Raw genomic sequence first — 27,122 nt, 5'->3', positions numbered from 1 at the left:
ATGTTAATAACCCTCACTGGTTCCAGTGATAGATTTATAAATACATGCACCCAGAGTGCACTTTAGAGGTGCCCCCTCAGAAACGTGGCAACTACTAGTGTGATGGCTGACTGGTCTTAACCAGCCTGCCACCGACAGACAAGTTTCTGACCCCCAAGGGTGAAACCGCCACTCTCAGGCCGTCAGGAACAAAGCCTGCTCTGGCATGGGTGTTATACTCTCCTTCCAACAGGATGACTTCAAATTAGCATGCTAAGGCAGGGGGCTTCATAGAGCCCATCATCTTTGGTATGTGAATCTGGCTTCCCTCAGAAGTGACGAGCTGACGAACCTCCCCCATTCCCCCCCCGCGCTTGCCGCCTGACCCAGGGCCCATTTGGCAGCTGGACAGGTGGGAAAATTAGTAGTCAAGAGAGGTGTGTCCTCCGTCAGGCCAGGTCCACTCCTAAGATGAGCTGCCTGATGTGGACACAAAATTTAGAAGTCTGCCATCTTGGTGATGGCAGAACTAGGAGCTCTGGGACAGGGTTAGGAAGTGGTCATACAGGGGGTGTAGTGACCCCAGGGGTAAGTAGCCATTGGCTACTACCCTACACTCCCTTAAAATGCCTAAATTCAGTGTTTATGGGAGCCCCTGGCACCAGGCACTCCGATCGTGCCAACCTGAAAGAAGAAGACGGACTCTGGCGAGTTGCAAGAACAGAAGACCAGCAGCTGCCTTGGCCCTAGCCCTGCCGGCCTGCCTGCCGACCTCAACACTTGCGCCAAAGATGACTTGTCCTTCAATTGCTTGTGCCTCCAAAAGCCTGAGAGGTCTGCCAGCCTTCAACCAATACCCTGGAACTCTTGTGGAGTAACAGAGCTTCTCCTCTGCATCCTCCAGGCACCCCAGAAGAACTGTGAGGACTCCGGAAGATCAAAACCCGACACTGGAGAGCACCACTGCACCCGTGCCCACTAGCCCGAGTGGAAGTGGGCTAACGGTTCCAGCATGGTTCCCCTGACCCTCCAGAGAAGAAGCCCACCTTGGGTTTGCCAACTGTGGACTTTCCAGTGCCTCCAGCAGCCTGTTTGTGCAAGCCCCCCTCCAACAGTGAGTGACCCGGTGACAAAAACCCGATGCCTAAGGACACCTCTACACCCGGCCACCCAGGACCGAGGAGAAGAGGACCAAAGGTGTCCCTACATCCCGAGCATTGTGAGACCTAAGCCCCATTGTTGTTTCAGCCGGACTAGTCCCCTAGTCCCAGCTTCAGGATCTAACATTAGGGCACCCAACGTGGAAAATCACCTCTGCACCTGGAAACCCCAGAGCCGACCGAGGTGACCTGTTGGTGGTGCCTTGGACCTTGCCCCATACTTACCTTAGCTTCAGAAGAAGAGTCCTGTAAGTTGTTGCTAAGTGCCCAAATGTAGTACATGTTCCTTTTCCCATAAGATAGCATTAGGGCACCAGATGCTGAAAAGCACCCCTGTACCTGGATTCCCCAGAGCCTCCGGAGGTGATCTGTTGGTTCTGCCTTGGACTCTGCCCCATACCTTAAGACCAGAAGACTGGTTGTATAAGTGTATGGCATTTTCTGTGAGGTTCCTTCCCTGCCTCGTCCCTTCCCTTCCTCTTGTCAGCCAACCTTGTGCATGTTTTACAGGGGTACTGTAGAAAACATGCTGGTATTCTGCTTGTGGAGTACTGCATTTACTCTGTGCATACTGAGCAATGATCACTGTGTAAACAAAGGTCTCTTACAATGGCTGTTACTACACTTGAACTGAGCTCAGAATGCATTGTTTGTTGTGATTGATATTGACACTTAGGTTGTAACTGTGCATGTCTGTAAAAGTGTATCTGCTTGTGTGCCGTGTGTGAGCTGTCTCTGTGAGACTCTTAATGCAAACGGAGCAATGGTGAGCTTTCTTTTTCAGACAGTTTTCAAACTTTGAATCTTCCTACACTTGAACTGAGCTCATTGTATTGGGTATTGCATATGTTTAGCATGTGAATGTTGTCAGTTTGTACTTGACTGTGTTTTTGTTTATAAATAGGCAGTGTTTTATGTGGTTTGATCATCCAGCTAATCTTTTTAATCGTAGATTCTGCCAAGACATCTTTTGCAACTGTTGCTCCGCGAAGCTTTTAACTGTTGAGCTGGTGGATTGACGGATTGGAAGTCAGATTGGCGTTTTGCAACTTCAGGTAATAATTATATTTGCAAAAAGTAAACCATACGCCTTAATCATCTGTCTTGTTAACATTCAGCAGTTCAGTAGCATATTGTGAACCGCAAGATGTAACCTTGTAATACATTGATATGGTTTTAAAGTCCAAAGTTAAGTATGAATGGTGATAAATACTGCAAAGGTAGGATTTTTAGAGGTTTTTCTGACAGCCTTAAAATGTGTTGACACACTTCCCTTTTTGATTGAGGATCTTGATTTTATTGCGTAGATCCAGCCAACAAAAGGATTTAGACTAAGTTGAACTAAAGAGGTCTACATGGGCAGGGGAGTTACGGATTTTAACGCTATTCCGATAAAATGGATTTACATACAGACAACCTATATGGCCATTGTTTGCGTAGTGGTTATGTTGAAAACCTGGAATGATATTTCCACACCTACGCCATCTCTTTTCCTCACTTATGCCTACATTGGCTACCCCAGATTCACTCTTTGAAGGTCTTTAATTATTTATGCCACCTAATTGGTTCTTTACATTTTTATTAGGGGAAATATTGCAATTGTGGCTCCTTTCTTGATTTCTAAAGCCCATTTCTCCTTAGTGGGGCCACAGTTCCCCTCAAGAACAAGTAGTAACTGATAACTCTAAACTTCTCTGAGTTACCAACAGATACTCCTCAACCTCCTTTGTATTGGTACTTCCAAGTAACTTTTCTTTTTTTAATTTGGAGAAGGAAAAGCTGTGCAGTGGATTGAAAGGTCTGAGGAGCAGTCAGTAGTAACACAGGTGCAAGCACTGCATGTCCCTTGCCTTGTGCTCAATAAAACGACTAAACTGTTTCCAGTTCTGCCAGAAGGTGAGGAAAAGGTTCTAGTGAGTTTAATGTATTTTTTCAAATAAATGTGATTATTCCATTCTATTGAAAATACGTGTTGGCCAATAATACATGTTTGTGGGAAATGGAAACCAGTATAATACCATAAAATCATATAGGACCAGTATTCACACCGTTAATAATAAAATGAAATGTAAATGTTATTGCCATATTACAGGCCATCTACTTCATTCTAAAGTGACTTTATAATAGAATCAATTGGTGCCTCACTCATATTGTCATATTAGTGATATTTTATCTAACAGCATGCATTTAACTGTTGGTGTGCAGATTTGGGGTATGTACCCCTTGTCTATAACTTCTACAAATGAAATAACAGCATGGCCTGAATAGATATGCAGAGCCACCAAAGTAATATTCTATTTCTATTTGTGATTTTTGAGTGAAGGGCACCATGACCTACTCCACTCTTCACCTCTAAGGAGTTATGGCTCTGTGTAGGAAACTGGACTTCTTTGTAAATGCCTTCCACTTTTGCCCCTTTTAAAACTACTTAATGCTGGTGTTCAACTCTGACAGTGCATTGAGACCTGTTACTCAGACCTTGTGACAGTGCTCTTTAGCCTAAAACCAGTAAAGTCTAATTGTAACCCAGCGGGTATAGATTTTAGCACCCCTGTATGTCCCTGGTAAATGGTACACCTGGTACCTAGGGCATGGGTACTAAAGAGGGTCCCTAAGGGCTGAAGCATGTCTTATGCCACCCTAAGGGAACTACACACAAAAGTACATAAAGACTGCCATCGCAGGCTGCCTCACATGGTTCAAACCATGTTTGAAAACGACATGGCACATTCAAATGTGCCATGCCATAGACACTGCCTGGGCCATATTTAACTCACCCCTATAGCAGGCATTGAAGCCCACGGCAGGGTGCATTATAGCACATGTGAAGACATATCTGCATAAGCAGATATGCCCCAGTAATGTCTAGTGCCACTGTTAGATACTACAAATGATCAGGGAAGCCATCTTAAGGTATGTATCGGGCACTAGTCAAAACGAGTTACCCAGCTACATAATGGCTTCAGTGAAACCTATGGTGTTTGGTATCAAACACGTTGTCTTGATAAACGCATACTGATGCCAGTATTGGATTTTTTTTATGCCATGCACCCACGGGGCACCTTAGAGGTGTCCCCTGAACCCTACTAGCCCTTTATTTTGCTTGCGGACTTGTCTCGACCAGCCTGGCACCACGGACAAGTTTCTGACCCCCTGGTGGGGAGAGCTCATGCTCTCTGAGGTCGGAAATAATGCCTGCTTTGGCAGGAGGGGTTATCAGCTCCTCTAGCAGGATGGCTAGTAAATCTGCGTACTAAGGCCAGGGACATCAAAGTCCCTGCCACCTTTGATATGCGGCCCCAGCTTCCCCCAGACCTGGGAGAGACAGCCCCCTGCTCCTAGGCCCTTTTGGCACCAGGACAGATGGGAAATTAGATATTCAGGAGGCGTGTTAAACTCTCAGGCTGGTCCCACCCCTAGGGTGGGCTACCTGAAGTGAACACGAAAAGGAGAATTCCACCATCTTGTGTGTGGTGAAATTAGGTACGCTGGGACAGGGTTATGCCTGCTCCCTACAGGAAGTGGTCATATAGGGGTGTAGTGACCCCAAGTGTAGATGGCCCATTGGCTAGTACCATTCGCTCCCCTTAACCCCACTAAATTCAGTATTTCTGGGCCTTCCTCGCACCAGAAACTGAGATTTGTTGGACCAAAGAAGAAGATGGACACTGAAGAGTTGCAAAAAATTTCGAGCAACAACTGACTCGGCACCAACCCTGCCGGCCTGCCTGCTGGCCTCGACAATTGCGCCAAAGACGACTCATCCTGCAGCTGATCAGCCTCCAAAAAAGCCTGGGGAGGTTGTCAGCCTAAGTCGAAGTGTGCCAATGGTGCCAACGAGGTCCCAAGACTCTTGAGAGCTGAGCCCCCCCTTTGGGTTTAGCTGGATTGCTCCCCCAGTCCCTGCCTGCAGCCTGTTTCCGTAGGCAAAAGAGAACTAGATGTTTCTACAGCAACGCAACCCTGCCTGACAAAGACCCACTGCACATGCGCCCCTCAGCCCAAGTTGCAATGGACTGACGATGTGTCTGCGTGCCCAAGACCATCAAGACTTGAACCCTCCTTGTGTTCAGCCGGACTGGCTACCCATTTGCCACTTGCAGCCTCCTTTCCCCAGGACTGTTTCCCCTTAAAGTGAATGGGACACCCAGTGATGTAAAGCACATCTGCAGCCGGATGCCGCAGTACCTCCTGTAGTGACCAGTTAGTGCTGCCTTGAATCTTGCCCCATACTTAACCTTAACTCCAGAAGAACAGTCCTGTAGGTCGTTGCCAAGTAGACGTATGCAGTACATGTTCTTTCCCATAGGATAACCTTAGAACAGTGGACCCTGAAAACCACCTCTGCACCCGGATGCCCAATAGTCGACCGAGGTGACCTGTTTGTGCTGCCTCGGACCTTGCCCCATACTTACCTTAACTCTAGAAGAACAGTCCTGTAAGTCATTGCTAAGAGCCCATATGCAGTATATGTTCCATTTCACATAGGATAACATTAAGGCACCAGATGCTGAAAAGCACCTCTGCACCCAGACGCCCCAGGACCGCCCGTGGTGACCTGTCGGTGCTTCCTTGGAACCTCCCCCATCCTTGCTTCACGTCTGGAAGATTGGTCCTGTAAGTTGCTGTCAAGTACCTGTATGCAGTATGTCTTTCCACCATAGGGTAACTTAACTGCTTCTGGAATTACACTAAGGGCCTGGTTTAGACATTGGTGGACGGGTGGCTTCGTCACAACAGATATCCTGTCCACTGAAATCTAAATCCCATAGGAAAAAATAGGATTTAGATTTTAGGGAATGGGATATCCGTCACCGTTGTGATGGAGTAACCCTTCCACCAAATATCTAAATCAGCACCTATGTTGATTTTTCAAACCTGTAAAAATGCATAACTCGAAACGTACTTACCTTACTGTGATGATCTTGGTGCCTATAATTATATAAACATAAGTGTTTTTATAAATTGCCATGGATCTCCTTATTGAGTCATGTCTATTATTTATTGACTGTGGGCTTGCAGCAAATGTCTAACACTTCTTTCTGATAAGCCTGTGGCTGCTTTACCACACTACCCCCTAAGAGAGCACCTTGGGATTGCTAGAGCAAATCCATGTCCAGTTATAAGGGACTACCTGGACCTTTGCACAGTATACCTCATTCTGATGGATACAACTACCTGTGGATTCCTCACCTAATGAATACTCCCATGGCGCCAGCATTCGACGGAAATCTTCTTACTAGTCTCTGCACGTCGACGAGGACGTCACTCTAGCCCACGCGACGCCGTCTGACGTCATACAGGCAATAAGAGGTCCTCGACGACGTGCGGACGTCAGTTCCCTTTTTTCCGTGCATTCGAAACGGTTATCTTCGAGGGAGCAACTGTTACTTTTTTGGTTACAGTGTATTTTTGCTGCGTAGTCTTTCGCTGTGGTAATAATGTCGCAGAGAAAGTCTGGATTTAAGCCTTGTCGTCAGTGTGGAGGCAAGATGTCGGTGACGGATCCTCATTCCGATTGCCTTTGGTGTTTGAGCTCCGACCACGACGTCTCGACTTGTGATTCATGCCAGCACATGAATCCAAAGGCCCTCAAGGAACGTGAGGCGAAGCTGTTTATGGCTAAATCGAAGGAGAAGCATCACAAGAAGTCTTCTTCTCCAAGACATCGGCGTCATCGAGACTCCCGGCGCCGTAGAGAATCTCGGCGTCATTCGAAGGAGACTCGTTCCAGGTCTTCGGATCGGCGCCGAAGGACATGGGAGATCAGTCCCACGGTTACGCCGCATCCTTCGCCGCCGTTGCCCTCTCCGGCGTCTCCAACTTCACCTGGACAGGCGTTGGTGATTGAGGTATTGGAGCCTCAGGTGTTTTCTCCGGCGCAGACGTCGAGGCCGGCGTCGGGGTCGCCTCCGAGACAGGCACCTCAGTATCCGGCTTTTCCCACCCCTGGAGCCGATAGTTCCGCATTCTTGAATGCGATGTATGCCATCTTCCAACAGATGGCTCCAGGGGGTGCTCCGGCTGGGCCTTTGGCCTTTTCTTTGGGTGATCCTGCGCCTCTTCGGCCGGCACCCTTTATGCCCTTTCTCCCTTTTGGGAACGTGGGCTCGGCGCCAGTGTCGGCGCCGGTGGCCGCTCCGGTGGCTTCAGAAGGATTGGCCCCGGGGATTTCCATCCCGTCGACGTCGGGATTTCGGCCTGTGACTCCGGTGGGTCCATCTGCTTCAGCTGCTCTTTTGTCGGCGCCGAAGTTACCTGTGGCGCCGGACGCGGCGTCGGTGGCTTCTGAAGATCGGCGCCGATCTTCGACTTCGGCGGAGGCATTGTCGACTCCGCGTATTGAACAGCGACTTCATTCCAGGAGACGTGCTCTCCGTGTATTAGAAGAGCAGGAGTACCAACGAGCCCTGGAGGAAGGAGAGCTAGAGGACTCGGGTGATGGGATGCGTGGACTGGAGTCGGCCAGTGGGCTGGACACTTCCCCTGAGTGGGATCTTTCGTCCCCATGCAGTGGTACGGAAGGCAGCTAGTTTTTTGGACCTGCCTTTGCCGGTGGTGGAGGCTAAACAAAACCTTTTAACAGAGGTGCTGCGGCGGAGCCTCTGTTGCCATTTAATGACGCTCTGCTGGATCCGGTGTTAGAGGTGTGGAGGAGGCCGGTATCTTCCCCAGCAGTTCACAGAGCCGTGGCCAGGAGGTATCGGGCGGCTCCGACTGACCCTGGGTTTCTATCTAGGCACCCTACGCCGGAGAGCTTGGTGGTGCAGGCCTCCTGTTCATCCAAGTCAGCGCCTGGTTCTTTCCCGACGGTGCCTGGGGACAGAGATTCAAAGAAGCTATAGGCGCAGTCGAAGAAGATTTTTTCGTCCTGCAGTCTGGCGTTAAAAGCCACCAATGCAACCTGTATCCTGGGGAGGTATATTCATGCTCTGATGGATGACATTTCCTCATCGTTTACAGAGCTTCCCCAGGGTCTTTTGGATCTTGTCTCAAATGCCCAGGCTGCTGCGACCCAGATTATCCAGATGGGACTGGATACCACCGATTCGGTAGCCAGAGCAATGGGCACAACTGTGGTGGCAAGGAGACAGGCCTGGCTCCGTAACTCGGGCTTTTCTGCAGATGTACAGTCCACATTGTTGGATCTCCCGTTTGATGGGGACAAACTGTTTGGAGCCAAGGCTGATTCGGCCTTGGAACGTTTTAAGGAAAGCAGGGCCACAGCTAAGTCGTTAGGGCTCCAAGCTCCTTCTTCCACGGCCTCTTCCAGATTTTTCAGGAGGTTTCGTGGATTTGGGCGTGGCTCTTCCTCCTCTTCCTTTCGGGGAAGATATCAGCAACCTGCCTCTTCCCATCCCTATAGATCTTTCAGGGGGAGAGGTAGGGTCCGCACCAGAGGTGCCTCTCAGCAGCACTCTGCCTCTTCCTCATCCTCTGGCGGGGTGCAGCAGGGGAAGCAGCCTTAGGCTTCCACCATTTCCCACTCACTCCTCTCCTGTAGGGGGAAGATTACAGCATTTTCTCACCAAATGGAAGACTGTTACAACGGACACTTGGGTTCTCAGTATTGTCGGAAAAGGCTACACCCTTCCCTTTCGGGAGTTCCCGCCCCTCATCCCGCCCCGCCCTTCTTATTGTTCAGAAGAACACCTCCTGTTGCTAGAACAGGAGGTACAAGCCCTCCTTTCCAAGGGCGCGGTGGAGTTGATCCCAGAGCAGCAAAGGGGTCGAGGATGTTACTCAAGGTATTTCCTGATTCCCAAGAAGGATGGTCGTTTGAGACCAATTCTGGACCTGAGGATCTTGAATTGGTTCCTCAAGCAGGAAAAATTCAATATGCTGACCCTAGCACAGATGCTTTTGGCGTTGAACAAGGAAGACTGGATGGTGTCTGTCGACTTGCAGGATGCTTACTTTCATATCCCGATACTCAAGTCACACAGGAAGTATCTCCGGTTTGTGGTGGGATCGCAACACTATCAGTTTGCGGTCCTTCCGTTTGGTCTTACTTCAGCACCTCGAGTCTTCACGAAGGTGATGTCGGTGGTTGCGGCAGAACTCAGAAGGAAGGGGATAGCAGTATTCCCTTACTTGGACGACTGGTTGATCAAAGCCAAGTCCCCGGAGCTTGTGTCGCATCATCTGCAGTCAACAACCCAGTTGTTGTTCGACCTGGGTTTTTCGGTGAACGAGCCCAAATCTCACCTAGAGCCCTCTCAGCGCCTCCTGTTCATAGGGGCAGTACTGGATACAACATTAGGTCGGGCCTTTCCTCCGCCTCAGCGGATTCAAGATATTCAGGATTTGGTTCCAATGTTTCAAAATGGAGCGGTAATTCCAGTCCTCAAGGTCCTTCGTCTGCTCGGTCTTTTTGCCTCCTGCATTCTGTTGGTCACGCATGCTCGCTGGCACATGAGGGCTCTTCAGTGGTGCCTCCGAAGGCAGTGGTCTCAACACAAAGGGGATCTAGAGGGTACTGTCAAGATCTCCAGAGATGCTGCTGTGGATTTGAAGTGGTGGATTGCAAGCAACAATCTTTCACAAGGAAAGCCGTTCCAGCAGTTGCCACCAGTGGCCACAGTCATAACGGATGCTTCCACTCTAGGGTGGGGAGCTCATCTGGGGGATCTGGAGATCAAAGGTCTTTGGTCTCCAGAGGAACAGATGTTTCACATCAATCTGTTAGAGTTACGGGCTGTACGTCTGGCTCTCAAGGCCTTCCTCCCTTCCCTTCGTGGTCAGTCGGTACAGGTCCTAACGGACAATACTACCACGATGTGGTACATAAACAAGCAGGGAGGAGTGGGGTCGTACCTTCTCTGCAGAGAAGCTCTTCGACTATGGTCCTGGGCAAAGGACCATCAGATTTGCTTGATAGCAAACCATCTGGCCGGAGTCTTGAACGTGCGTGCGGACAGTCTCAGTCGCCATTTCTCGGCAGACCACGAGTGGCGTCTCCATCCAGATCAAGTCAGTTTAATCTTCCAGAGGTGGGGGTTTCCTCGGGTAGATCTGTTTGCCACTCGAGAGAACGCGCATTGTCCGTTGTTCTGCAGCCTCCAGTATCCGATGCAGGGAGCGTTGGGGGACGCGTTTCAAATAACCTGGTGCGGCCAGTTGCTTTACGCGTTTCCTCCCATACCCTTGATTCCTCGAGTATTGAGGAAGATTCGCCAGGACCGGGCTCTAGTCATCCTAATAGCTCCGGATTGGCCAAGGAGGGTATGGTACTCCGACCTTCTCCAACTCTCAATGTGCCCTCCGCTCCATCTCCCTTTCAGGGCAGACCTCCTCTCGCAGTCGCAGGGGCAGGTTCTACACCCCAACCTCCAGAGTCTGCACCTACATGCCTGGAGATTGAACGGGGCAACCTGAGTTCCTTCTCTCTCCCGCCTGAGGTAGTGGATGTTATATTAGCGGCCAGGCGACACTCCACTAAATCTATCTACGCTAATAGATGGTCTAAATTTGTTGCGTGGTGTGGAGAGAGGCAGATTGATCCTTTGCATTCTCATCTATCGGACGTTTTGTCTTTTGCTCTGTCTCTAGCGCAGAAAGGTTGTGCAGTGGCTACCATTAAGGGTTATTTATCGGCCTTGTCAGCCTTCATATGTCTTCCAGACCAACCATCTTTATTTAAATCCCCTATTGTTATCAGATTCCTGAAAGGTCTTCAAAATAAATATCCTCCAAAGCCATTCGTTATGCCGCAATGGGATTTGTCCTTGGTCCTGACTTTCCTTATGGGGTCCCCTTTTGAACCTATGCATTCTTGCCCCTTAAGGTATTTGGTTTTAAAAACAGTCTTCCTGATAGCTATAACATCAGCAAGGAGAGTGAGTGAGTTGCAGGCCTTATCAGTAAAGCCCCCTTATACAACTTTTTATGGGGATAAGGTGGTGTTGAGGACCAAGGCTGCTTTCCTCCCGAAGGTTGTTTCACCCTTCCATTTGGCTCAGGCAATTACTTTGTCCACGTTCTATCCTCCGCCTCATCCTTCCAAAGAGGAAGAAAGACTGCACCGTCTGGACCCAAAGAGAGCGTTGAGCTTCTTTATTGATAGAACAAAGGATTTCAGGCTGGAGGATCAGCTGTTTATTGGATACGTGGGCAAGAGGAGAGGAAAGGCAGTCCACAAGAGAACACTATCCAGGTGGGTTGTTCTTTGCATTAAAATCTGTTACTCTTTGGCAAAGAAGGATCCTCCTGAGGGCATTAGAGCTCATTCCACCAGTGCTAAGTCGGCCACTTCGGCCTTGGCCAGAGGTGTTCCTGTGGTCGACATCTGCAAGGCCGCAACTTGGTCGTCCCTTCACACTTTTGCAAAACATTACTGTTTGGATTCTGAGGTTAGAAGGGACGGCCATTTTGCACGGTCAGTGCTGCAGGATTTCTTGGTTTGACCATTTAGGCACCCACCGCCGGGCGTGGTACTGCTTTGGGACTCTATTCATTAGGTGAGGAATCCACAGGTAGTTGTATCCATCAGAAGAACGAGTTACTTACCTTCGGTAACGACTTTTCTGGTGGATACATTAGCTACCTGTGGATTCCTCACGGTCCCACCCGCTTCCCCGTTGCCTTTCTGGTCTTACCAAGTAATCCTTGAGTACGCTCCTCTTGGTCTTTGAGGGTGCAATAGATGTTGTATATATTATATTTATATATATGTATATATCTTTGTGTATATACTTGATGTGTATATATATATTTTAAAAAGAGAGAGTTATATATATATATATATATATATATATATATATATATATATATATATAAAAGATTTACAGTTATTCATGCAATGTTGTGTATTTTTACAATGTAATGGGATGTTGCCTTGCTCTTTCATTGCATTGCCTGGTTGTTCTCATGCACGTAAAAAATGATTGGTACTGACGTCCGCACGTCGTCGAGGACCTCTTATTGCCTGTATGACGTCAGACGGCGTCGCGTGGGCTAGAGTGACGTCCTCGTCGACGTGCAGAGACTAGTAAGAAGATTTCCGTCGAATGCTGGCGCCATGGGAGTATTCATTAGGTGAGGAATCCACAGGTAGCTAATGTATCCACCAGAAAAGTCGTTACCGAAGGTTCTGCGACTTATGACAAAATGCTATGACAAAATGCTGACTGTGAACTAAAGTGCAGATAGGCTAACTACATGGAAATTATAGCTAAATGGAACCTGTCCGGCATGTGTTTAAGAACCTCAAACCATTTGGTGGGTAAGAAGGTGTGTATTTTCCTTTGAGGAAATTTCAAGATGTTTGGTATGCCCTGTCACGTCCCTTCCCTGCCTCATCCCTTCCCCAGCTCTTCCCCAGCTCTTGTCAGCCGACCATGTGCATGTTTTGAAGGAGAACTGTAGAAAACATGCCTGTGTTCTGCTTGTGGAGTAAAAGAGTGCTTTACTCTGCATTCTGAGCAGTGATGACTGCATGCAAACAGAGGTCTCTGACAATGACTGTTTCTACACTTGAACTGAGCTCAGAATGCATTGTCTGCTTGTTGTGAATAATATTGGTAGTTGTGTGTGTGTGTGTGTGTGTGTGTGTGTGCGTGTATATAAATGTGAATGTCTGCAGAAGTGTCTGCTTGTGTGCCGTGCATGAGCTGTCTCTCTGGGACTGTTATTTAATGCAAACTGAGCATTGATGAGCTTTCCTTTTCAGAGTTTTCAAACAGTGAAGCTTTTTACACTTGAACTGAGCTCAGTATATTGTGTATTGCATATTTTTAGCATGCAAATATTGTCAGTTTGTACTTGACTGTATTTTTGTTTATAAATAGGCAGTGTTTACCTGGCTTGATCAGCCAGCTAACCTTCTTAACCGTCCTGCGGAGACGTCTTTTGCAACTGTTACTCCTGGAAGCTTTTAACTGGTGAGTTGGTGGATTGACAGATTGGAAGTCAGACTGGTGTTTTGCAACTCCAAGTAATAGTTATATTTGCAAAAGGTAAACCATATACCCTAATGATTAGGGTAAAACTTTAATCTTTTCTGTTTACATTCAGCAGTTCGGTAGCATACTGTGAACCGAAAGACGCAACCTAGTAATACATTGATAGAGTTTTAAAGTCCAAGGTTAGGTCTGAATGATGATAGATACTGCAAAGATATGATTCTAGAGGTTTTTAAAAAACCAAGGTCCCACAAGCTCTTATCCTGCCTCTTCCCCACTTCCCTTTTTGCAGTCTGCATAAGTGTTGAGACTCTGCCCTCTTTGGTTGAGGATCTTGACTTTCTTGTATAGATCCTGCCAACCAAAGGATTTAGACCAAGAGTTGAACTACAGAGGCATACATGGTAAGTGGAATGACAGATTGTTATGCTATTCCAATAAAAGGTATTTATATACATGCAAACTAAATTGGCATTGTATATAGTGGTTGAGCTGAAAGCTGGAATGCTATTTCCCCACCTACCTGATTTCTTCTTCTCACCTTGGCCTACATTGGCTACCCAAGATTCCATCTTTCAATGTCTTACATTATTTAAACCACTCACCTGGATTCTTTTCATATTTATTATGGTAAAGAAACCAATTTAAGCCGCTTTCTTGGTTTCTAAGGACCATTTCTATTTAGAGGGGTAACAGCCCCCCTTAACCACAAGTATACTGATAACTCCAAGCGTTTTCCTTGAGTTACCAACAGATACTCCTTCCTCATCAACCTTCTTGTTGGTATTTCCAAATAACTATTATTTTTTTAATTTGGAGAAGAAAAAGTTGTGCAGTGAATTGATTGGGATTAGGAGCAGTCAGTAGTGACACAGGTGCAAGCACCAGATGTCCCTGGCATTGTGCTCAATAATGCAGCTTAACTGTTTCCAGTGTTTCCAGTAGGTAATGAAATATTCCAGTTTTTTTTTTTTTTTTTTAATTAGCGAATGTGTTTATGCCATTAAAAATTAATGTTTGCCAATAATACATGTTTGTGGATATTGAAAGCCAGCATAATACCATAGGATCATACAAGACCAGTATTCACGCTTTTAATAAACTGAAATGTAAACGTTATTGCAGTATTACAAGCCATCTACTTCATTCTAAAGTGACTTTACAGTAGAATCAATTGGTACCTCACTCATAATGCCCATGAGTTTCTCACCCCTGGAGGTGAGATCCCATGCTCTCTGAGATCCGAAACAATGCCTTCTCTGGCAGAAGGGGTTATCACCTTCTTCAGCAGGATGGCTAGTTAATCTGTATACCAAGGGCAGGGACTGATATTCGGCCACAGCTTCCCCCGGACTTGTGAGATGCAACCCTCTGATTTTAGGCCCAGTTGGCACCAGGACATGTGAGAAATTAGATAGTTGGGAGGCGTGTTGCACTGTCAGGCTAGTCACACTTCTAGGATGGGCTACCTGAAGTGTACACGAAAATTAGAGTTCCACATCTTGTGTGTGGTAAAATTAGGAGCTCTGGGACAGGGTTATGCCCACTCTCCACAGGAATTTGTCATATAGGGGGTGTAGTGACCCTGAAGTGACTGTGAACTAAAGTGCAGACACCCTAACTAAAATGGAAACTGTAGCTAAAATAGAACATGTTTTTAAGAACCTCAAATCATTTAGTTGGGGAAGAAGGTGTGTATTTTCCTTTGAGAACATATCAAGGTGTTTAGCATTCCCAGTCACATCCCTTCCTTATCTCATCCCTTCCCACCTATTGTCAGCCGGCCTTGTGCATGGTTTACAGGAGAACTGTAGAAAGCATGTCTGCCTGCTTGTGGAGTAAAATAGTGTATTTACTCTGTGTATTCTGAGCAGAGGTCTCTGACAATGACTGTTTCTACACTTAAACTGAGCTAAGAATGCATTATCTGTTTGTTGTGATTGATATTGGTAGTTGAATCTCTCTCTTTTCTCTCTTCTCTCTCTCTCTCTCTCTTCTCTTTCTCCCTCTCTTCCTCCATCTCTCCCTCCCTCCCAAAGTGTGTCTCCTTTTGTGCCATGCATGAGCTGTCTCGGTGGGACTGTTTTTGAATGCAAACTGAGCAATGATGAGCTTCCCTTTTCAGAGAGTTTTTGAACTATGAAGCTTCCTACACTTGAACTGACCTCAGTGTATTGCATATGTTTAACATTCAGAAATTGTCAGTTTGTACTCGACTGTGTTTTTGTTTATAAATAGGCAGTGTTTATGTGGCTCGATCAACCAGCTGACCTTTCTAACCGTTCATTCTGCAGAGACGTCCTTTGCAACTGTTACTCCTGGAAGCTTTTAACTGGCGAACTGGTGGATTGACAGATTGGAAGTCAGATTGGTGTTCTGCAACTTCAGGTAACTGTTAGGTTTGCAAAAGGTAAACCATATGCCCTAATAAATAAGGTAAAACTTTAATCTTTCCTGTTTACATTCAGCAGTTCAGTGGCATACTGTGAACCAAAAGACACAACCCAGTAATAAACTGATAGGGTTTAAAAGGTTAAGTCTGAACGGTGATAGATACTGAAAAGATATGATTCTAAGGGTTTTTCAAAAGCCATGATCTTACGGGCTCTGATTTCACCCCACTTCACTTTGGCAGCCTGCATAGGGGTTGAAACTCTGCGCTTTTGGGCTGTGGATCTGGAGTTTCTTGCATAGATCTTGCCAACAAAATGATTTAGACCAAGAGTTGAACACAGAGGTCTACATGTGAAGGGGAATGGCAGATTTTTATGCTATTTAGATAAAATGGATTTACATACATACAACCTAAGTAGGCATTGATGCTCAAGTACCTCCCGTGGTGACCTGTTGGTGCTTCCTTGGACCCTCCCCCATCCTGACTTCTCGTCCGGAAAATTGGTCCTGTAAGTTGCTGTTAGGTACCTGTATGCAGTATATGCCTTTCCATTGTTAGCGCACCTGGGGCCAGATGTAGCAAAACGGCAATTTGCAAATTGCGAGTCCCTGCGACTCGCAATTTGCAAGTCGCAAATTGGTATGCAGTACGGTGTCTCAGACACCGACTGCGACTCGCTATGGGGTCGCAATGACCCACCTCATGAATATTCATGAGGTGGGTCGCAAATTGCAGCCCCATAGCGAGAATAGGCACTCGCTAACATGGAGGCCTGCTGTTGTCAGCAGACCTCCATGTTCGTGACTGCTTGATCAATAAAGCAGTTTTTTTTTTTTTTTTAATGTAGCCCGTTTTCCTTACAGGAAAACGAGCTGCACTTAAAAAAAAAAAACGAAACCTTTAGTTTCGGTATTTTTTCAGGGCAGGGAGTGGTCCCTTGGACCACTCCCTGCCCTGAAAAAATATTTGTGGGTCCAGTCACAAACTGGAAGGGGTCCCATGGGGACCCCTTCCAATTTGCGATTGGGTTACCATCCACTTGAAGTGGATGGTAACTGCGATGCCATTTGCGACCGCGTATGCGGTCGCAAATGGTATTGCATCCCACAACGAGTCGCAAATAGGAAGGGAACACCTCTTCCTATTTGCGAGTCGGAAATGCATTTTGCGAGTCGGTTCCGACTTGCAAAATGCATTTCTGCATAGGAAACTGCGTTTTGCGACTCGCAAACGGCAAATTTTGCCGTTTGCGAGTCGCAAACAGTTTCCTACATCTGGCCCCACGTCCTTAGTAAGTAAACTTACAAGGGGACGCGTATAGGTCAATGAGCCTTTTGGATCGCATCGCGTATCCTAGCCATGTAGTGTCCAATGTTATCAATATTCAGTATAACTCCTCAATGTCCACTAGGAGAATCATTACTTAGTAGACAATTATATCAACATCTCATGAATAACCACAACTCAATAGACGTTTTAACAATATTTATTTCCCTGTCAGTTAGAATCTTATTGCATAAGGTTAACTCAAACTTTATTCAATCAGCTCAGAATTAGTTTATTAGCTACCACCAATAACGCAATCTAATCAGAACTTGAGACAACATGTGCTCTAATGCTTCAGCATAAACCAACAAAGATGAATATATCGACATTAATAGCAAAGTTCAGAAATCAGTTTGTCAATCATTTGTCACTGTCAACGTCTCCCAAAGAAACCCTCCCTAACCCAGATTAGCATCAGAATGTTGGAAATTCATGCGAAAACAATTTAGCACATGAATTTGGAAAACATCGAGCTAAGAGGAAAAACTATAAGAAAACAGCGGTAGTTGGTATCTAGAAAGAAAGGCACAAAAGTTAATCAGTCACATTGTCATAGTTACCTATCCACGGAATGGATCAGCAACAAAGTCGCTCTTCATCTTCAGGTCATCAATTGATCAGCAACGCATCAGGCTTTCAGGTACATAAACCCAATAACAGAATCTCGAACCACGTCTCTTGATGTCAGCATTTCATCCCTTGCAACTCTAGATTTAGCCCCTTGTCATGACTTTTTATTAGAGTTTTTCAGTCCACCCCCCTAATTCCTAATTGGTCAATTAATCACCATACGTGACGCTACCCAATATATTAAATTCTACAAATCTATGAGTTCTATTATTTCGTAGTTCTCAGTTAATTGATTGGTTCACTGTTCGATGTCTTCATCATCCGGCTCATCAGGTATCGAAAATGTTGCATCTTCCTCTTCAGTCAGTGTCTATTGCTTGAGTCCTGGGAAAGCACTTCTCGTCTACTCTACACATAATTGTAGCAATTTGATTCCGTCATCTCCTGTAGTCTAGCTAAGCAGACTTTAACATTGAGTGGTTCAAGGCTAGTTTATCATGGTCGCTTTCCTCCAGCACGCTCTAATATTTCAGCTTCCGCATGAGGCCTGGCAAAACTAGGCCACAACTTCGGCTAAGTTAACTCTACCATATAATGCAAAGCATAGGTTATACATCTCATTATGGCACATTACTACATTATTATTATACATTTTAATTATTTTACGCATTTTTAATAATTTTAGTACACATTCGTATAAGTGGCTGCCATTCTCCTTGGGCACATTTTCAACCGTGCATATTATTTCCCCTACGATTATTTCTCTATGAACTTTTGTTAATCAAAACACATAGACATTCATTAATAATTCCTAGTTAGCATAACTGCTTTAACACCACCATAGGGTAACATAACTGCTTGTGGAATTACACTAAGGGCCTGATTTAGATATTGGTTGACAGGTTACTTCGTCACAACAGTGACGATTACCCAGCCACTGAAATCTAAATCCCATAGGAACTAATAGGATTCAGATTTTAGGGGACTGTCACTGTGATGAAGTAACCTATCCACCAGTAATCTAAACCAGGAGCTGTGTTTCAATGTACTTACCAGACTGTGATGATCTTGGTGCCTAAAATGATATAAAGATAAGTGTTTTTATAAATTGTCATGGATCTCCTTTATTGAGTCATGTGTATCATTTATTGACTGTGAGCATTCAGCAAGTGTCTAACACTCCTTTAAGCCTGTGGCTGCTTTACCGCACTACCCCCCTAAAAAAGCACCTTGGGATTGCTAGAGCAAATCCATGTCCGGTTATAAGGGAATACCTGGACCTTTGCACAGTATACCTCATTTTGGTATACTACATAAAGATACAGCTTCCTAAAAATACCACTTCCACAAGTTCTGCGGATTATGACAAAATGCTGACTGTGAACTAAAGTGCAGACAGGCTCACTAAAATGGAAATTATAGCTAAATGAAACCTGTCCTGTATGTGCTTAAGAACCTCAAATCATTTGGTGGTAAAGAATGTGTGTATTTTCCTTTTGAGAACATATCAAGATGTTTGGCATTCCCTGTCCCGTCCCTTCCCTGCCTCATCCCTCCCCTCCTCTTGTCAGCCGACCTTGTGCATGTTTTGCAGGAAACTGTAGACAACATGCCTGTATTCTGCCTGTGGAGTAAAAGAGTGCTTTTACTTTGTGCATTCTGAGCAGTGATGACTACATGTAAACAGAGGTCTCTGACGATGACTGTTTCTACACTTGAACTGAGCTCAAAATGCACTGTCTGTTTGTTGTGAATTATATTAGCAGTTGTGTGTGTGTGTGTGTGTGTGTTTGTTTGTATTTAAATGTGAGTATCTGCAAAAGTGTGTCTGCTTGTGTGCCGCGTGTGAGCTGTCTCTCTGGGACTATTGTTTAATGCAAACTGAGCAATGATGAGCTTTCCTTTTCAGAGTTTTCAAACTATGAAGCTTCCTACACTTGAACTGAGCTCAGTGTATTGTGTATTGCATACGTTTAGCATGCAGATAGTGTCAGTTTGTACTTGACTGTCTTTTTGTTTATAAATAGGCAGTGTATATCTGGCTTGATCAGCCAGCTAACCTTCTTAACCATTCTGCGGAGACGTCTTTTGCAACTGCTACTTATGGACAATTTTAACTGGTGAGCTGGTGGATTAACAGATTGGAATTCAGATTGGTGTTTTGCAACTCCAGGTAATAGTTATATTTGCAAAAGTTAAACCATATACTCTAATGTTTAGGGTAATACTTTAATCTTTCTTGTTTACATTCAGCAGTTCAGTAGCATATTGTGAACTGAAAGATGCAACCTAGTAATAAATTGATAGGGTTTGAAAGTCCAAGGTAAAGTCTGAATGATGATAGATACTGCAAAGATATGGTTCTAGAGGTTTTTAGAAAAAATAAGATCTTACGGGCTCTTATTCTCCCCTCCTTCCCCCACTTCCCTTTTTGCAGGCTGCATAGGTGTTGAAACTCTGCCCTTTTTGGCTGAGGATCTTGACTTGCTTGTATAGATCCTGCCAACCAAAGGATTTAGATGAAGAGTTGAACTACAGTGGTCTACATTGGAAGGGGAATGGCAGAGTTTTACGCTATTCAGATAAAAGGTATTTATAGACATTCAAACTAAATGGGCATTGTGTATATAGTGGTTGAGCTGAAAAGCTGGAATGCTATTTACCCACCTACCTGATTTATTTTTCTAACCTAGGCCTACATTGGCTACCCATGATTCCATCTTTCAATGTCTTACATTATTTAAACCACTCACCAGGATTCTTTACATATTTTTTTTATGGTAAAGAAGCCAATTTAGGCTGCTTTCTTGGTTTCTAAGGTCCATTTCTGATTAGAGGGGTAACAATTCCCCTTAAGCACAAGTCGTAACTGATAACTCCAAACATTTTCTCTGAGTTACCAACAGATACTCCTTCCTCCTCAACCTTGTTATTGGTATTTCCAAATAGCTTTTCTTTTTTTTTAATATTGAGAAGAAAAAGCTGTGCAGTGGATTGAATGGGATTAGGAGCAGTCAGTAGTGCACAGGTGCAAGCACTGCATGTCCCTGGTCTTGTGCTCAATAACGCAGCTTCACTGTTTCCAGTAGGTAATGAAAGGTTGCAGTGAGTTTTTATTTTTTGTAAGCCAATGTGCTTATGCCATTAAAAATACATGTTCACCAATAATACATGTTTGTGGATATTGAAAGCCAGCATAATACCATAGGATCATACAAGACCAGTATTCACGCTTTTAATAAACTGAAAGGTAAATGTTATTGCAATATAACAGGCCATCTTCTTCGTTGTAAAGTGACTTTACAGTAGAATCAATTGGTACCTCACTCATAATGCCCATTTACTGGGATTGTATCAAACGGCAAAAATGTAACCGTTTGTGTGCAGATTTGGGGTACATGCCCTTGTTCATAAATTCAAAAAATGAAATAACAACATGGCCTGCACATACATGCAGATCCACCAAAGAAGTAACCTATTCCTAATTATGATTGTTGAGCAAAGGGCACAAGGACCTACTCCAGAGTTTGCCTCTCATGAGCTGTGGCTCCATATAGAAAACTGGACTACTTTGCTGATGCCCCCCCACTTTTTGCACCCTTTAGACCTACTCGGTGCTGGTTTTCGGCTCTGACAGTATGCTGAGGTGGGCTAATCAGACCTCAGTGACAGTGCTCTTGCCCCTAAAACCAGCAACGTCGAATTGTAACCCAGCTGGCATTGACTTTAGCACCCCTGTAACCCCCACAAGTCCCTAGTAAATGCTACCTCTGGTACCTAGGGCATGGGTACCAAAGAGGGTCCCTAAGAGCTGAAGCATGTGCTATGCCTCCCTAAGGACCCTATCACAAAATTACACAGAGCCTTCCATCGAAGGCTGCATAACATGTTGCAAACCATGTTTGAAAACATGGTATGACACACTCCGGTGTGCCATGCCAAAGACACTGCATGGGCTTTATGTAAGTCACCCTTGCAGCAGGCCTCAGAGCCCGAAGGCAGGTTGTGTTGTAGCACATGTGAGGAAATATCTGTATGAGCAGGTATGCCCCTATAATGCCTAGTGCCATTGCTAGATATTAGAAGTGAGCAGGGAAGCCAATTTAGGTTTGTACTGGGCACTGGTCAAACTAGGTTAAGCTGCTACATAATGGCTTCACTGAAACGTATGATGTTTGGTATCCCACACCTCCTAATAATAAACCCATACTGATGCCAGGATTGCATTTATTACGACATTCACCTAGAGGGCACCTTAGGGGTGGCACCTTAGAGGTGCCCCCTGAAACTGTGCTAGCCCTCTAATGTGCTGACTGACAGGTCTTGAGCAGCCTGGCACCACAGCCTAGTTTCTAACCCCCTGGAGATGAGCGCCCATGCTCTCTGAGGGCAGAAGCAATGTTTGCTCTGGTGGGAGGGGTTATCACCTCCAGCAGGATGGCTAGAAAATCTGCATGCTAAGGCAAAGGACTTCAAATTCTCTACCACCTTTGATATGCGGCCTGGCTTCCCCCAGACCTGGGAGATGGAACCCTCTGCCCATTTAGTGAGATTTTATCTACCAGCACATATTTAACCGCTTGTGTGGAGATTTGGGAAATATGCTCTTTTCCATAACTTCTACAAATGAAATAGCGTGGCCTGAACATACATGCAGATCCACCAAAGTAGTATGCTATTTCTGCTTCTGATTGTTGAGCGAAGGGCACCATGACCTACTCCAGACTTAACTTCTCATGGAGTTTTAGCTCCATGTAGGAAAGAGGACTACTTTGCAGATGTCCTTCCACTTTTTGCCTCCTTTTTGCCCCCACTAGATGCTGGTTTTCGACTCTGACAGTGCATTGAGGCCTGTTACTCAGACCTCAGTAAGAGTGCTTGTAAGGAAATGCCTCCTTGGCATGGTTACCCACTGACTTTTTGCCTTTGCTGATGCTATGTTTTGAATTGAAAGTGTGCTGAGGCCTGCTAACCAGGCCCCAGCACCAGTGTTCTTTCCCTAACCTGTACTTTTGTTTTCACAATTGGCACACCCTGGCATCCAGGTAAGTCCCTTGTAACTGGTACCCCTGGTACCAAGGGCCCTGATGCCAGGGAAGGTCTCTAAGGGCTGCAGCATATCTTATGCCACCCTGGGGACCCCTCACTCAGCACAGACACACTGCTTGCCAGCTTGTGTGTGCTGGTGAGGACAAAACGAGTAAGTCGACATGGCACTCCCCTCAGGGTGCCATGCCAACCTCACACTGCCTATGCAGTATAGATAAGTCACCCCTCTAACAGGCCTTACAGCCCTAAGGCAGGGTGCACTATACCATAGGTGAGGGCACCAGTGCATGAGCACTGTGCCTCTACAGTGTCTAAGCCAAACCTTAGACATTGTAAGTGCAGGGTAGCCATAAGAGTATATGGTCTGGGAGTCTGTCAAACACGAACTCCCCAGCACCATAATGGCTACACTGAAAACTGGGAAGTTTGGTATCAAACTTCTCAGCACAATAAATGCACACTGATACCAGTGTACATTTTATTGTAAAATACACCCCAGAGGGCACCTTAGAGGTGCCCCCTGAAACCTTAACCAACTACCCGTGTAGGCTGACTGGTTTTAGCAGCCTGCCACACTCGAGACATGTTGCTGGCCACATGGGGAGAGTGCCTTTGTCACTCTGTGGCTAGTAACAAAGCCTGCACTGGGTGGAGATGCTATCACCTCCCCCAGGCAGAAGCTGTAACACCTGGCGGTGAGCCTCAAAGGCTCACCCCCTTTGTTCCAGCACCACAGGGCACTCCAGCTAGTGGAGTTGCCCGCCCCCTCCGGCCACGGCCCCACTTTTGGCGGCAAGGCCGGAGGAAATAATGAGAATAACAAGGAGTCACTGGCCAGTCAGGACAGCCCCTAAGGTGTCCTGAGCTGAGGTGACTCTAACTTTAAAAATCCTCTATCTTGCAGATGGAGGATTCCCCCAATAGGGATAGGAATGTGACCCCCTCCCCTTGGGAGGAGGCTCAAAGAGGGTGTACCCACCCTCAGGGCTAGTATCCATTGGCTACTAACCCCCCAGACCTAAACACGCCCTTAAATTTAGTATTTAAGGGCTCCCCTGAACCTAAGAAATCAGATTCCTGCAACTTAAAGAAGAAGAGGACTGCTGAGCTGAAAAACCCTGCAGAGAAGACGGAGACACCAACTGCTTTGGCCCCAGCCCTACCGGCCTGTCTCCCTCCTTCGGAAGAAAACTGCTCCAGCGACGCTTTCCCCAGGACCAGCGACCTCTGAATCCTCAGAGGACTGCCCTGCTTCCAAAAGACCAAGAAACTCCTGAGAACAGCGGCCCTGTTCAACAAAGCCTGCAACTTTGTTTCCAGAGGAGCAGATTTAAAGACCCCTGCAATTCCCGCCAGAAGCGTGAGACTTGCAATACTGCACCCGGCGACCCTGACTCGACTGGTGGAGAAACAACGCTACAGGGAGGACCCCCCGGCGACTCCGAGACTGTGAGTAACCAAAGTTGTCCCCCCTGAGCCCCCACAGCGACGCCTGCAGAGGGAATCCCGAGGCTTCCCCTGACCGCGACTGCCTGACTCTAAAATCCCGACGCCTGGAAAAGACCCTGCACCCGCAGCCCCCAGGACCTGAAGGATTGGAACTCCAGTACAGGAGTGACCCCCAGGAGGCCCTCTCCCTTGCCCAGGTGGTGGCTACCCCGAGGAGCCCCCCCCCCCCTTGCCTGCCTGCATCTCTAAAGAGACCCCTTGGTCTCCCATTGAAACCTACAGAGAACCCGACGCTTGTTTGCACACTGCACCCGGCCGCCCCCGCGCTGCTGAGGGTGTACTTTCTGTGTGGACTTGTGTCCCCCTCCCGGTGCGCTACAAAACCCCCCTGGTCTGCCCTCCGAAGACGCGGGTACTTACCTGCTGGCAGACTGGAACCGGGGCACCCCTTCTCCATTGAAGCCTATGTGTTTTGGGCACCACTTTGAACTCTGCACCTTACCGGCCCTGAGCTGCTGGTGTGGTGACTTTGAGGTTGCTCTGAACCCCCAACGGTGGGCTACCTTGGACCCCAATTTGAACCCCGTTGGTGGTTTACTTACCTGCAAGAACTAACAATAACTTACCTCCCCCAGGAACTGTTGAAAATTGCACTGTGTCCACTTTTAAAATAGCTATATGTGTTTTATGTAAAAAGTATATATGCTATTGTGATTATTCAAAGTTCCTAAAGTACTTACCTGCAATACCTTTCAAATGAGATATTACATGTAGAATTTGAACCTGTGGTTCTTAAAATAAACTAAGAAAAGATATTTTTCTATACAAAAACCTATTGACCTGGAATTGTCTCTGAGTGTGTGTTCCTCATTTATTGCCTGTGTGTATGTACAACAAATGCTTAACACTACTCCTTTGATAAGCCTACTGCCCAACCACACTACCACAAAATAGAACATTAGTATTATCTCTTTTTGCCACTATCTTACCTCTAAGGGGGAACCCTTGGACTCTGTGCATGCTATTCCTTACTTTGAAATAGCACATACAGAGCCAACTTCCTACAGTGCTCTTTCGCCTAAAACCAGTAAAGTCTAATTATCACCTAGCTGGCATAGATTTTAGCACCCCTGTAAGTCCCTAGTAAATGGTACCCCTGGTACTTAAGGCTTGGGTACTAAGAGAGCCCCTAAGGGCTGAAGCATGACTTATGCCACCCTAAGGGACCTACACACAAGTTCATACAGAGTGCTATCGCAGGCTGCGTGACATGGTGTAAACCATGTTTGAAAATGACATGGCACACTCCAGTGTTCCGTGCCATAGACGCTGCATGGGCTATATTTAAGTCACCCCTAGAGCAGGTATTGGAGCCCCATGGCAGGGTGCATTATAGCACGTGAAGACATGGCTGCATGAGCAGATATGCCCCTGTAATTTCTAGTGCCATTGCTAGATAGTACAAGTGAGCAGGGGAGCTATCTTAAGGTACGTACTAAGCACTGGTCTAAACTAGTTATCCAGCTACATAATGGCTTCACTGAAACCTATGGTGGTTGGTATCAAACACCTTGTCTTAATAAACCCATACTGATTCCAGTATTGGATTTTTTTAATGAAATGCACCCACAGGGCACATTAGAGGTCCCCCCTTAATCCCTACTAGTCCTTTATTTTGTTTGCTGACTTGTCTCGACCAGCCTGGCACCACGGTTCAGTTTCTGAACCCCTCCTTCCTCCCCAGTGGTGAGAGCCCACGCTCTCTGAGGTCAGAAACAGTGCCTGCTTTGGCAGGAGGGGTTATCACCTCCTTCAGCAGGATGGCTAGTAAATCTGCATACTAAGGCTAGGAACTTCACAGTCCCTGCCACCTTTGATATGTGGCCTCAGCTTCCCCCAGACCTGGAAGAGACATCCCCCTGCTCTTAGGCCCTTTTGGCACCAGGACAGGTGGGAATTTAGATAGTCAGGAGGCGTGATACACTCTCAGGCTAGTCCCACACCTAGGGTGGCCTGCCTGAAGTGAACACGAAAAGGATAATTCCACCATCTTGTGTGTGTGGTGAAATTAGGAACTCTGGGACAGGGTTATGCACGCTCTCCTCAGGAAATGGTCATATGGGGGTGTAGTGACCCTCAAGTGACTGTGAACTAAAGTGCAGACAACCTAACTAAAATGGAAATTGTAGCTAAAATAGAACATGTTTTTAAGAACCTCAAATCATTTGGTGGGGAAGAAGGTTGTGTATTTTCCTTTGAGAACATATCAAGGTGTTTAGCATTCCCTGTCACATCCCTTCCTTATCTCATCCTTTCCCACCTATTGTCAGCTGACCTTGTGCATGGTGTACAGGAGAACTGTAGAAAGCATGTCTTCCTGCTTGTGGAGTAAAAGAGTGTATTTACTCTGTGTATTCTGAGCAGAGGTCTCTGACAATGACTGTTTCTACACTTAAACTGAGCTCAGAATGCATTATATGTTTGTTGTGATTGATATTGGTATTTGAATGTCTTTCTCCCTCTCTTTTTCTCTCTCTCTCTCCCCCCCCCTCTCTCTCTTTCTCTCTCTCTCTCTTTGTCTCTTTCTCTCTCTCTCTCTTTGTCTCTTTCTCTCTCTCTCTCTTTGTCTCTTTCTCTTTGTCTCTCTTTCTTTCTCTTTCTTTCTCTTTTTCTCTTTCTCCAAAAGTGTGTCTCCTTTTGTGCCATGCATGAGCTGTCTCTGTGGGACTGTTATTGAATGCAAACTGAGCAATGATTAGCTTTCCTTTTCAGAGAGTTTTTGAACTATGAAGCTTCCTACACTTGAACTGACCTCAGTGTATTGCATATGTTTAGCATGCAGAAATTGTCAGTTTGTACTCGAATGTGTTTTTGTTTATAAATAGGCAGTGTTTATGTGGCTCGATCAGCCAGCTGACCTTTTTAACCGTTCATTCTGCAGAGACGTCCTTTGCAACTGTTACTCCTGGAAGCTTTTAACTGGTGAGCTGGTGGATTGACAGATTGGAAGTCAGATTGGTGTTCTGCAACTTCAGGTAACTGTTAGATTTGCAAAAGGTGAACCATATGCCCTAATAAATAAGGTAAAACTTTAATCTTTCCTGTTTACATTCAGTAGTTCAGTGGCATACTGTGAACCAAAAGAGACAACCCAATAACAAATTGGTAGGGTTTAAAAGGTTAAGTCTGAACGGGGATAGATACTGAAAAGATATGATTATAAGGGTGTTTCAAAATCCATGATCTTACGGGCTCTTTCACCCCACTTCACTTTGGCAGCCTGCACAAGGG

General features: G+C 46.0%; 1 protein-coding gene across 1 annotated transcript in view; it reads left to right on the top strand.

Moving 5' to 3' along the window:
• CEP295 (centrosomal protein 295) overlaps positions 1-27,122 on the top strand; it is a 541,368-nt gene that overhangs the window by 12,355 nt on the left and 501,891 nt on the right. Inside the window, exons 3-8 of the mRNA XM_069202438.1 lie at positions 2,092-2,194; positions 12,929-13,021; positions 15,337-15,430; positions 19,361-19,506; positions 19,771-19,922; positions 26,773-26,866. The gene's annotated coding sequence lies outside the window, so the exon portion shown is untranslated. The remainder of the gene's footprint in view (positions 1-2,091; positions 2,195-12,928; positions 13,022-15,336; positions 15,431-19,360; positions 19,507-19,770; positions 19,923-26,772; positions 26,867-27,122) is intronic.

This window comes from Pleurodeles waltl, chromosome 8, assembly GCF_031143425.1.
Source record: "Pleurodeles waltl isolate 20211129_DDA chromosome 8, aPleWal1.hap1.20221129, whole genome shotgun sequence".
NCBI lineage: Eukaryota > Metazoa > Chordata > Amphibia > Caudata > Salamandridae > Pleurodeles > Pleurodeles waltl.
This window is presented reverse-complemented; position numbering and strand designations above follow the sequence as displayed.